Here is a 13,661-nt window from a genome sequence, read left to right on the forward strand (position 1 = left end):
TCTGAGCATCTCTTAGCGCAGAGGGGAGTGCATTCCAGGCACGGGCAGCTCTAACAGGGAAGCTCGCACCGCCCAATTTTGTGAGTCTGAATCTGGGTGTTTCTAGCAGAAGATGGTTAGAGCCTCTGGTGTGGTGACTGGAAGATTTTCTGGTCAGTATGGCCGAGATATATGGTGGCGCGGTATTGTTTAGTCCTGTATAGGTGATGGACAGCGTCTTGAGGTGAATTCTGTCTCTGATTTTTAGCCAGTGGTGGTCTTTCCTGATGTTAAATATATGCTCTCTTCGGGTTATGTCCAAGGCTGCTCTAAGAGCATTGTTTTGTAGTATTTGCATTTTATTTATGATAGTTTTATTGGCACCTGCATATAGGGCGTAGCAATAATCTAATTTGGACATTATTAAGGCATTGGCTAGAGTGATGCAGTTTTGGAGAGGTAGGGTCTACAGGCCCTGATTAATTTGCAGGTGTAGGCTGTAGATGAGGCCAAGGAGTTGACTTGTTTTTTAAGAGATAGTGTGGAATCAAGGTAGAAGCCTAGTGTTTTTACCTCGGTTACCACCTTGATTACATTACCATCTATATTAAAGGCTGTGTAGCTGGGGCTAAGTTTTTTGAGGTTAGAGTTGGAGCCCAGGATCAGTATCTCTGTTTTGTCGTCGTTCAGGCAGAGTTCATGGGAGGCCATCCATGCCTGTATGAGGAGGTAAATCTTGTTTACTAGTGCTGTGTCTGCGGCAAAGTTGCCAGATAGTGGTATGAGGATCTGCGTGCCATCCGCGTAATTATTATTATGGACCCTGCTGCTGTTAGTGTTCATGTTAATTGTTATACCCCATTTTAGCCCATTTATCTGATTTTCACATTCAGATGGACCCTGCTGAAGTCAGTGCTCAAGTTAGTTGTTATATATACTTGCAGGCCAACTGTACCTGTACTAGCACACAGCCTGAGACTGATAAACTCTCCCTTCTCGGCAACATATATGCATGATAGGGTTTGTCAATTCCAGGCGCCCCTCTTATGTGGCATGCTTACATTTTTTAGCTATTGTTGGGATTGTCAAATATAAGTGACCCTTCGCTGCCCCGTAGCTACTATACAGTATCTACGTAGCACCTCCCTATATCATGCAGTAGTGACCACAGAATAACCCAACATGCACATCACCAAGACCTACCTTATATACACACTCTATTCCTTACTCTAGGCTACGCTAATAATCATCACAACAATGGTCCACACCAACCCCACACCTTGCAATCTGCAGGAGAGAAACACGCAACTTAGAGCTAGGCTGCCACGTCTCTATGACCTCAAACACAACAGAACAAGACTACCGTTCCCCACATTAACTCTAACTGCCACCAATCTACCCGCCACAGCTGCAGCAAAACCCCAAAAAATGCACAATCATGCTCTTCATAATCAGAAGGGTTCTAAACACCCCAAACTTAAACCTACTCGGGAAATAAATACCACCCCCACCATATCAGGTGCACTCATCAATGCAAGGTCCCTCATAGCACATAACACAGAAATTGCAGACATACTTACTATGGATAACCTAGACTTCTTGGCTGTCTCCGAGACCTGGCTCCATGATGCTGCAGGTCCCGCACTTATGACTGCCATACCAGACAACTACAATATACTTAGAGTCGACCAACCTAACTCTAGAGGCGGCGGCCTGGCTATTATCGCGAAAACTAAGTTAGCATTAAGACTCACCCCACCCCCAGCTATCACATCGTGTGAACTAATCTCAGCTAAACTACCCATATCTAGCAATAGCACACTAACCATTTTCCTGGTGTACAGACCACCTGGCCCCTTAGGGAACTTCGAGGAAGACCTTTCCAGCATCCTGACTAACAACATCAAAGACTCCACCAAGCTCCTATTACTAGGTGACTTTAACCTGGGATTTGACAATGCTGAGGACAAACAAGCCCAATACATCCAATCGATCTTAGTCGAACATGGCCTTACCCAAAAAGTCCTAATTCCAACACATACAAAAGAACGCACACTAGATTGGATAGCTAATCGGATCTGCACCACTACCATCTCTAGTATTACACCTCAAGTCTGGACTGACCACCATCTTATTTGCTTTTCATCTAACATTGAACCACCTAAAGTAGTTACTTGTGAAATAGCACCCTCTCTGCCAACCAGAAGCAAAAAAGAAATTACGGCTGAAAAATTAATCCCCCTCCTCCTACCAGCTCTAACGGCCAGCGCCAACAACATTGACCCTAATACATTAGTCCATACATTTAATACAGCCATGTCTAAAGCTTTGGATAGCATTGCCCCTATCAGATTACGTAGAAGTAAACAAGAATCACACCTCAATTCGTGGTTCACCCCCCATCTCAAGGAACTACGTATCCAAAAACGTAAACTCCAAGCAATCTGGAGGCACTCACCTTCAGCTGAGAATAAAACTCTACTTACCAACTTCGCCAACAAATACAAGAAAGAAATAATCCAAACAAAAAAAAATACATTCAATGAGAGAATTAGTAATGCCAACTCTAATTCTAAAGAACTTTTCTCCATCCTCCGAGAAATGGAAAACCCAATAGCTCCCACGGACAATGTCCCTAAAGACAAACAATGGTGCACCAGCATCCAAAATGCATTAGCAAATAAAAAAATAACTTTACAATCAAAAATCGCAAAGAAGAAGGCCACTTTGAGTTCCACAGGAACTCAGACCACTCCTCTGACAGATACACTAAGTACAGAGGTACCAAGTAGCTGTAAACCATTTAGGTTCACCAACATCTCCATACTGGAAACAGAAAAGGTTATTTTATCTTTGAAACCCTCAAACTGTCAGGGTGACAGTTGCCCGGCACAAGTAATTAAGGATGTAGCTAGAGATTTAGCACCCTTCATTTCTAAGCTAATTAGTGCCTCCTTTAGATCAAGCACTGTGCCCTCAAACCTCAAAGAATCATGGGTACTGCCACTCCTCAAAAAACAGACCCTTGACCCAGCTATCCACACCAATTATAGGCCCATTACTACTGTCATGTTCCTCTTTAAAATCATTGACAGAGTAGCCTACCTCCAGATCCAAAATTACTTAGAAACGAACCAACTACTGGGATCACGCCAATCTACATTCAGACCACAACATGGTACTGAAACGACATTAATTGACCTGAAGACACAAATCGACGAGTTGAAGGATAAAGGTAAAACAGCTATGCTCCTCCTCCTCGACCTATCGGCGGCCTTCGACCTGGTTGACCATGCAGTGTTATGCAAGCATCTAGCGTCTGCCGCCCATATCTCAAGGGAAGCTATAGCCTGGGTACAATCCTTCCTAGCCAACCGTACGATGAGAGTGTTCTCCCCCATAGCTTCAGCGGACCCAATACAAATCACCTGTAGTGTTCCACAAGGTTCATGTGTCTCTCCCACAATATACAACATCTTCACTAAACCACTCTTCGACAAACTTGACAGATTAGGGGTAACTTATACAAATTATAAGTACTTTTTTAGGATATTAGCAGGGAATTGAATAAGGATCCCAACTTCATAATAATGACTGAAAATATGTTTTGTATTAATTTTGTTTTTTAACAATTGTGATTTTATGATTGTTGCCTGTTTTTAATTGAGTGTTGAAAACTTTTTTACACACAGGTGTGTTTGTGAACATTAGGTGTCACGGGTGTGGGTATGTTTTAAGTACCTTAAACTGACACTTCCAAAGGCATTTGACTAGTAAGATGAGCTTGATATATTTAATGTGATCTGAATGTAAAATTACAGGGTATTCTCTGGAGAGACCAGTACCGTATTAATTATTTGAAGTTGCAAGCACTGTGCACTTTAGGTAGTTTGGAGGATGGTTAGCACGTTAGCACTTTGCACTTTAAAAGTTGCAGGCACTTTGCACTTTATGGTTAATGGTCATTGATGAATGTTACTGCACAATGCACTTTATGCATTGAGATAGGCATGTTGTACTTAATATAGATGGTATCTAGAGAACCAACCGAAGGATTATGGGACTGCCCAATATTGGTCGCATATATTTTAAATGGGACAAGGGATAATGAATTGAATTAAGAAATTATCATGTGCGCGGTGGATGTATGCAAAAATTATATGAAAAAAAGCAGCTGATGTATGACAAGATTTGATATGATGACAGTCTGTCACAATTATTTAATCAGGGACAATACAAAGACTGCTTAGTAATATATTGTAGGTACTAAGCCTGTTATAAGATGGCCGCCTGCGTTGCGGGACACATTAGTCCTTTCTTCATGTCGATTCTCATGTCCCCTTTCCATGTCCATAGTCATGACTTCATGTATTTTAAACATGGTGGTGGTAGTGATTTGGTGTTGTGAGCAAGCGGCAAGATGCGTGGAAAAATGCGTCAACTGTTTGGGTGAGCCGGGATGAAAGGTGGCTGTATATGGAGCCATGATGTTAACCAATAAAGAATATATGCAAGATATACTGGTGTCCTCAATTGAGTGAATACTGCTGGAAGGAGGAGTGTTCCTCAATGACTGGCGATTCGTCAGCACTTGGAAAAATAGCAGTGGATGAGGATATGAAAAACTTAACAACACCATTATGGAACAAGAAACTCTGCTCACAAAAATATCACCTCTCCATAATACTAAACCAAAACGTCCAACGTTCAAATGGCCGTGCACATCAATGTGTAACATTGCCAAAAAAGCTTTCAAATCTTTACGCCAGTGAAACTACTACTACTACTACAAAATATGTATGCCTGTCCAGTGCGCAAATACACAGGACATTCATTAGCCTGCAATTCAGGACCTATTTGCAAAAAAATGATATCAACGCATCATTCAACTATAAGAAATCTGGTCCATAAACTCTACTCTGCTAAAACTCCTGCTTTAGCACTAGCCAATTTAAATAAAAAGCTTCTACATGGTACAGCCAAATAACTATTCAAAGAAATAGAGCATAACCAGAGAAAATATTTTGAAAGTGAAAGCCCCTTACAAACTGCAATAGCTTTACAACAGACTCGCAACTATTGTACAGATGGCAACCTTCTACTACACATATTCAAAAACGAAATACTAAAATTTAAAAGTACATCCGCTAAAGTACCAAACTATGTGTGTGTATGTTGTCACAGAACTTTTTATAAAAGTAGAAAAAAACTGTAGACATAACATACAAAATAGAACACAATGAGGATTCCATATGGTTTGAATTCGCTCTCTACCTTATAGCAAAAAACAAATACGAAATTATTGACCCCTTAATACTTTGCAGTTACTGCACTGCAAAACTTGACAACAACCAAACTCCTTCACATGCTACCACAAATAACGTGGAATTATTCTCAACACCAAAACCCTTGCAACAACTCAATTTATATGAGAGCATCATAATTCAAACAGTGCACCCATTTCAAGCAATAATACGCCTTCAACCAAAAAAGCAAAATTACCTCCCTCTGAATTAGTGAAAGGTATTTGTGGCAAAGTAGTTTATTTACCATTAAATCCAAAAGAAAATGTACACACTCTGGGGGATGCAAATTCCAATAGATCAATCTTTAATTGTCTTAGTAAATGGTGTACCTACAAAAGACAACAAAATTTGGCAACAACTCGTGGATTTACATAAAGTTAGATCAGACCTTCCAATATCTAAAAGACAATAATGAATACTAGAAAGAAATTAATATTGAAGAAAACCTGAAGGAAACCACTGAAATAATTCAAGATTCACCATAAACTGGTCAATGTCAACTTCTACATCCTGCTACAGTATCCAATATTTTAGACCATTATACAATTCATCCATTCCACTCTAAAGACCCAATAGATGAAGCACTGGAAATGTACCAAATGCGTCAAACCAAAGGATCACCAATCAGCACATGGGGAAAACGTATAGAAGCATGTGCCTTTCCTCTATTCTTTCCTACTGGGAAAGAAGGAAGGTTCAATGGTAGACCCACTCAGATAACAGCATCAGAATACCACTCTTTACAAATGTATTCTGAAGATCCCAGATTTAGACAAAATGTGGAATACATATTCTTCCTACTCTTTGAAAGTGTACTAGAAACTCTATGCTACGGAGTTTCACACACATTGAAATCAGGTACCCATTTTCAAAATATGTCAGCTACGCCAAATCTGTTAGCATACATGCGTGGTACAAAAGAATACTGGTTCCGACGTCATGGAGAAGTATGTTGTATGATAAGAAACCTTGGCCCACCCACTTGGTTTGTTACATTCTCAGGCCGATTCATGGAATAATTAGCGCGGCGCAAGTGGGCAAAAACGTGCGAATCGCAGTGTAATAGCGAAAATCTCAGTGCAAGTGCAAAAATCGCACGAAAAGCAGCGCACGTCGATTCATGGAAGGCCGTGCGCGAGAAAACCAGCGGATGTGCGATACAAAAGTGCGCGGCGCACGTTGGCGCACAGGCCATCTAACAGCGTGCGCCAGGTCACAGCGAAAATCGCACAGGCCACAGCGAAATTCGCACATAGCGCGGCGCACGCAACAAAAGTAGGCGGAACATGGGCGTAACACTCGGAATGGGGAACAACTTGCCAAAACGTGGGCGTCACGGGGGAAGTACAGGGCACAAGTGCGCGGAACGGCCACACGCTCGCCTACAACACGTATTCATGGAATAGAATAGGGGAAAAAAGCGCACGCTCAAACCAGCGCACAGGCACAAACACGACCGCCACAAGAAAGCAGGCGGTAGCGTCTCTGCGACTGTAAGAAATGTGCGCCAAAAGGTGCGCCAACAAATAGCACCTATATACTGCCATGATGAATGTCCCATACTGTGGCCCTCCAGGAAAAATGACGTGCAAAGGGGTACCCACAAACACGGACACCCGCTGACAAAAAATACGTGTGCGTGTATACCGGGGTGCGCGGGAAGTCTCACACGCGATTTCAGCAGGGTACGTGCATCACATGGGTTCGCGTGAAGTCATTCACGCGATCGGGCCTGGGGGAGCGGGCTATGTGTATTTCAGGGGTTCGCGTGAAGTTTCTCACGCGATCGGGCCTGGGGGAGCGTGCTACGTGTATTTCAGGGGTTCGCGTGAAGTTTCACACGCGATCGGGCCTGGGGGAGCGGGCTACGTGTATTACAGGGGTTCGCGTGAAGTTCCTCACGCGATCGGGCCTGGGGGAGCGTGCTACGTGTATTTCAGGGGTTCGCGTGAAGTTTCACACGCGATCGGGCCTGGGGGAGCGGGCTACGTGTATTACAGGGGTGCGTGAGAAGTTCCACACGCGAATAGCCTGGGCGCGTGTATTTCAGGGGTGCGCGGGAAGTTCCACACGCGAATAGCCTGGGCGCCTGTATTTGAGGGGTGCGCGGGAAGTTCCACACGCGAATAGCCTGGGCGCGTGTATTTGAGGAGTGCGCGGGAAGTTCTACACGCGAATAGCCTGGGTGCGTGTATTTCATGGGTGCGCGGGAAGTTCCACACGCGAATAACCTGGGCGCGTGTATTTCAGGGGTGCGCGGGAAGTTCCACACGCGAATAGCCTGGGCGCGTGTATTTCAGGGGTGCGCGTGAAGTTCCTCACGCGATCGGGCCTGGGGGAGCGGGCGACGTGTATTCCAGGGGTGCGTGAGCAGTTCCACACGCGAATAGCCTGGGCGCGTGTATTTCAGGGGTGTGCGGGAAGTTCCACACGCGAATAGCCTGGGCGCGTGTATTTCAGGGGTGCGCGGGAAGTTCCACACGCGAATAGCCTGTGCGCGTGTATTTCAGGGGTGCGCGGGAAGTTTTACACGCGAATAGCCTGGGCGCGTGTTTTTCAGGGGTGCGCGGGAAGTTCCACACGCGAATAGCCTGTGCGCGTGTATTTCAGGGGTGCGTGGGAAGTTTTACACGCGATTTCTGCACGGTACGTGTATTTCAGGGGTGCCGGGGAGTCCCACATGTGATTTGACAGTGTGGGTCCTCCCAGGTGTACCCTGTACACCCTCCACGGCCCCTGCAGGCAGCCCACACCACAGGGGACTACCCTGCATCCCTGGTCATGTCCCGCAGGCAGCCCACCCAACATGGGCATGCCCCCCAGCAAAGGCACATGTCTCCTTGAACTAATGAACACCAACTCATGTCCCCTTGCACCCCCACCCCCCAGCACTGTGGGGCACCTGCCAGCAGGCCCCCACCCATGTCCAACTCATGTCCCCCACCACCCCCACCCCCCAGCACTGTGGGGCACCTGCCAGCAGGCCCCCACCAATGTCCAACTCATGTCTCCCACCACCCCCACCCCCCAGCCACCAGGGTCACCCTCCACCAGGCCCCCACTCATGTCACCCACCACCCCCACCCCCCAGCCACCAGGGTCACCCTCCACCAGGCCCCCACCCATGTCTCCCACCACCCCCACCCCCCAGCCACCAGGGTCACCCTCCACCAGGCCCCCACTCATGTCACCCACCACCCCCACCCCCCAGCCACCAGGGTCACCCTCCACCAGGCCCCCACTCATGTCTCCCACCACCCCCACACCCCAGCAGTGCAGGGGCACCCTCCACCAGGCCCCCACTCATGTCTACCACCACCCCCACCCCCCCAGCCACCAGGGGCACCCTCCACCAGGCCCCCACTCATGTCTCCCACCACCCCCACACCCCAGCAGTGCAGGGGCACCCTCCACCAGGCCCCCACTCATGTCTCCCACCACCCCCACCCCCCCGCCACCAGGGGCACCCTCCACCAGGCCCCCACCCATGTCTCCCAACACCCCCACCCCCCAGCATCCAGGGGCACCCTCCACCAGGCCCCCACCCATGTCCCCTATCACCCCCACCCCCCAGCAGTGCAGGGGCACCCTCCACCAGGCCCCCACTCATGTCACCCACCACCCCCACCCCCCAGCCACCAGGGTCACCCTCCACCAGGCCCCCACTCATGTCTCCCACCACCCCCACACCCCAGCAGTGCAGGGGCAGCCTCCACCAGGCCCCCACTCATGTCTCCCACCACCCCCACACCCCAGCAGTGCAGGGGCAGCCTCCACCAGGCCCCCACTCATGTCACCCACCACCCCCACCCCCCAGCCACCAGGGTCACCCTCCACCAGGCCCCCACCCATTTCTCCCACCACCCCCAACCCCCAGCCACCAGGGTCACCCTCCACCAGGCCCCCACTCATGTCTCCCACCACCCCCACACCCCAGCAGTGCAGGGGCAGCCTCCACCAGGCCCCCACTCATGTCTCCCACCACCCCCACACCCCAGCAGTGCAGGGGCAGCCTCCACCAGGCCCCCACTCATGTCACCCACCACCCCCACCCCCCAGCCACCAGGGTCACCCTCCACCAGGCCCCCACTCATGTCTCCCACCACCCCCACACCCCAGCAGTGCAGGGGCACCCTCCACCAGGCCCCCACTCATATCTCCCACCACCCCCACCCCCCAGGGTCACCCTCCACCAGGCCCCCACTCATGTCACCCACCACCCCCACCCCCCAGCCACCAGGGGCACCCTCCACCAGGCCCCCACTCATGTCTCCCACCACCCCCACACCCCAGCAGTGCAGGGGCAGCCTCCACCAGGCCCCCACTCATGTCACCCACCACCCCCACCCCCCAGCCACCAGGGTCACCCTCCACCAGGCCCCCACTCATGTCTCCCACCACCCCCACACCCCATCAGTGCAGGGGCACCCTCCACCAGGCCCCCACTCATGTCTCCCACCACCCCCACCCCCCAGCAGTGCAGGGGCAGCCTCCACCAGGCCCCCACTCATGTCACCCACCACCCCCACCCCCCAGCCACCAGGGTCACCCTCCACCAGGCCCCCACCCATGTCTCCCACCACCCCCACCCCCCAGCCACCAGGGTCACCCTCCACCAGGCCCCCACTCATGTCACCCACCACCCCCACCCCCAGCCACCAGGGTCACCCTCCACCAGGCCCCCACTCATGTCACCCACCACCCCCACCCCCCAGCAGTGCAGGGGCACCCTCCACCAGGCCCCCACCCATGTCCCCTATCACCCCCACCCCCCAGCAGTGCAGGGGCACCCTCCACCAGGCCCCCACTCATGTCTCCCACCACCCCCACTCCCCCGCCACCAGGGGCACCCTCCACCAGGCCCCCACCCATGTCTCCCAACACCCCCACCCCCCAGCATCCAGGGGCGCCCTCCACCAGGCCCCCACCCATGTCCCCTATCACCCCCACCCCCCAGCAGTGCAGGGGCACCCTCCACCAGGCCCCCACTCATGTCACCCACCACCCCCACCCCCCAGCCACCAGGGTCACCCTCCACCAGGCCCCACTCATGTCTCCCACCACCCCCACCCCCCAGCATCCAGGGGCACCTTCCACCAGGCCCCCACCCATGTCCCCTATCACCCCCACCCACCAGCAGTGCAGGGGCACCCTCCACCAGGCCCCCACTCATGTCACCCACCACCACCACCCCCCAGCCACCAGGGTCACCCTCCACCAGGCCCCCACTCATGTCTCCCACCACCCCCACCCCCCAGCCACCAGGGGCAGCCTCCACCAGGCCCCCACTCATGTCTCCCACCACCCCCACCCCCCGGCAGTGCAGGGGCATCCTCCACCAGGCACCCACACATGTCCCCCTGCCCCCAGGTCCTGACGATACTCAATCATGGCAGTAATGGCCAGCATACCCAGCACAAACACCCAGGCAAGGATTGCATCCACCCACATAGTGAATGCAATTACATGATACAACCCCAATGGCAAGTCTGTAAATGAACACATGTCCGTCACACACACATACACAATGGGTGCAAGTGAATGTCAAAACCCATATCATGACATGTATGAAACCAATGAGAAAATACCACAAGTGAAAGTTAAAAAAACATGTATTAAAGATGAAAAATAAGTAAAAAAATCAAACATACAACAATGGGGATAACAAAATAAATGGTCCATGTCCGAGAACAAATGTAAAAATAAAAAAAACAAAGTAATCCAAAAACAAATGTTGTCCAAAGCAAAATCATGTGGAAGTAAAATAATGAAAAACCATTTGCTCATGGTGAACACAATAATTAATAAAAAAAAAATTTCTTCAAAAAGCAAACTATATACACGAAAATTCCAGGGTCCATGAGCACCATAAATTAAACCTACTACTACCTAATGAAAATAATATATACAAAAAAGTGGCCATTGTCCGAGCGGTCCAAAAAAACAAAAATTAATAAAGGAAACCTAACACTAACTAACTAAATAACTATATACAAAGGCAGCGGGCAAGTCCTGCGGCTCACTCTGTGATGTTGCTGGCCAGGGCATCATCGAACTCCATGTCGATGTCCTGGAGGCGGGACTCTGTCCTGGCCCCGAGGTCTCGCAGGGATAACCCCATGTCCAGCTCAAACTCCCTGCGAGCTTCCTCGAGGCACTCAGCCCGCCTCAACGCCCGACGCATGGAGAACTCCGCCCTGACCATGGTGAGCCGCTCCTCTTCCGCCCGCTGCCGCTCCGCACCTATCCGCTGGACCAACTGCTCCCACACGGAAGACACCACCATCCCAGGGTTGCCCTGCCCTCAGGCCGATGCCTGCCCCTCTGATCTTGAAGGCCCCGAGCCATGATGCCTCCCACGTCGAGCCTGCTGCTGCCTCCGACGCCACTGCCTCTGCCAGCACGACGGCATCCAGGCTGATGGAAACCACAGACGCCGTCGTGCACGTGCCCTGCCTGATGATGCTGTCACATCTTCCATCTGCTGGGGTCCAGTTGCTGTGTTGTCCACCCCTGCTGGACCTCCGACTCCCAACTGTGGCAGGGATGGGATCCCCACCGAGCTGGCTGCATTGGTCGGGGCAGGTCCACAGGGGGCCCTGGTGGCATCTGGGCCGGAAGACGGCAAGGAGAACGACTGGTGTATAGCCTGCACAGAGGAGGAGAGGGCCGCCAGATTGGACAACACATGCAGGAAACCCCCGAACATGGCCAATCCCAATTGGGCCACGTCGGCACGGTGCACTTCGTGATGACGTGCGTCCTCCTCCCGGGAAGCACGCACGGCATCACGAATCACAGCCGTGCGCATCGCGACCCCAATCAGGACCTTCTCCACACGGCCAGGGGTTCCCAAGTCTGCAGGTGGAGGGGAGTCAGGTGACATGGACACCCCCTCTACCTGCGGACGGGCCTGGGACGGGGCATCCCTGCTGGTGCATGGTGGTGCACTCACAGGGTCAGGGACAGCGACATGCACAGGCCCCTCCACGGTGACCTGTGCTGCCTCCTGCCCCTGGCACTGGACTGCACCACTTGCACCAGCAGGGATGCCCCCACCAGGCCCCATGTGTGCCCCAGTGGCGGCCTCCTCCTCCTCTGTGCAAACCACCAACCTGGATGGCTCCTCACCGTCTCCCACCGTAGCAGGCCCCTGTGGGGGCTCACCCACCCCTTCCGCTGCAGCCGTGGGGGCATCCCCGCCGCCTTGCTCCACAGCGCCGTCTCCGCCCTCTTCTTCACTAGCCGCTGCGTAGAGGGAGACAAAGAACACAAGCATCAGGGCACTGTACAATGGTCCCCTAGACAGGAAGCAATAGCAGATGAGCACCACTGTCAAAGTACACTTCCATCATGTCCCTCCACAACACATGGGTCAGTCCAGGCAAAACACACACAGTAACAGGCATGGTGCATGCCATGGACATTTCCATGCATGTCCAATGGACTCTTGAAACATTCAATGATATGTAACTCACATGCATCATGGCTCATGCCTATCACATCCACACACTTCACCTCAGTCACATCCATCTGGCCCCAAACACACCAAACACAGCGGATACAAGGGTAATTTGGCTGCTTCACTGAATCTGTGCATTGTCACACACATGTGTCATGCATCCATGGCATGCACAAGTCACAGACACGCAGGTCAGGCACACAGACATGGCTACCATATATGTACCTGGCATCAGCACCCATCCCTCACCCCCACCCATGTCCAGGTACAGAGACTGGCATGCTCTCATGTTCAAAATCTGCATAGGGCTCCCCATGCGGCATTTGAACACATGCAACAACCATGTGGGTCACACATCACTGGTCGCACATGCATTACCATGATGTCCCTGCACACATACATGCATACATGGCCTATGGCACACATACAGGCAAGTATCATAGAACCAGCACACCGCAACATGCCCTGTCTCACACAGTAATGCTTGGACACTTACCGCTCAACTCCAGACGGGCCTCCCTCTCAAGGATCTGGGCGTGGAGCGCTGGGCGTACGCGTTCCAGGACCCTCATCTGGATGGAACTCATGCGGCCCCGGCCCCCCTCCACGAGGCGCCGGGCCTTCACAAGGGTCCTGGACCTCAAGTCCTCCCAGCGCTTCTTGATCTTCAGGACGTTGCGGGTTGCCACCCCCTCCGCGTTGATGGCAACCACACAGTCGGCCCAGATCCTCTCCCGTCCTTCCTTGCTGGCGCGGGACGATCCAAATAGGGCATCATACTGCCCCAGGACATGCTCCACCAGGACACCAACTTCGGTGGCAGTGAAGCTGGTGCCCCTCTGCCCCTCTGGCCTGGGGTTGCCACTGGTGACAGATGTGGAAGTGCCCGACATGGCAACCCCAGAGGCAGGTGT

The sequence above is a fragment of the Ambystoma mexicanum genome, chromosome 5p, assembly GCF_040938575.1.
Source record: "Ambystoma mexicanum isolate Mex_15411 chromosome 5p, UKY_AmexF1_1, whole genome shotgun sequence".
Classification (NCBI taxonomy): Eukaryota; Metazoa; Chordata; class Amphibia; order Caudata; family Ambystomatidae; genus Ambystoma; species Ambystoma mexicanum.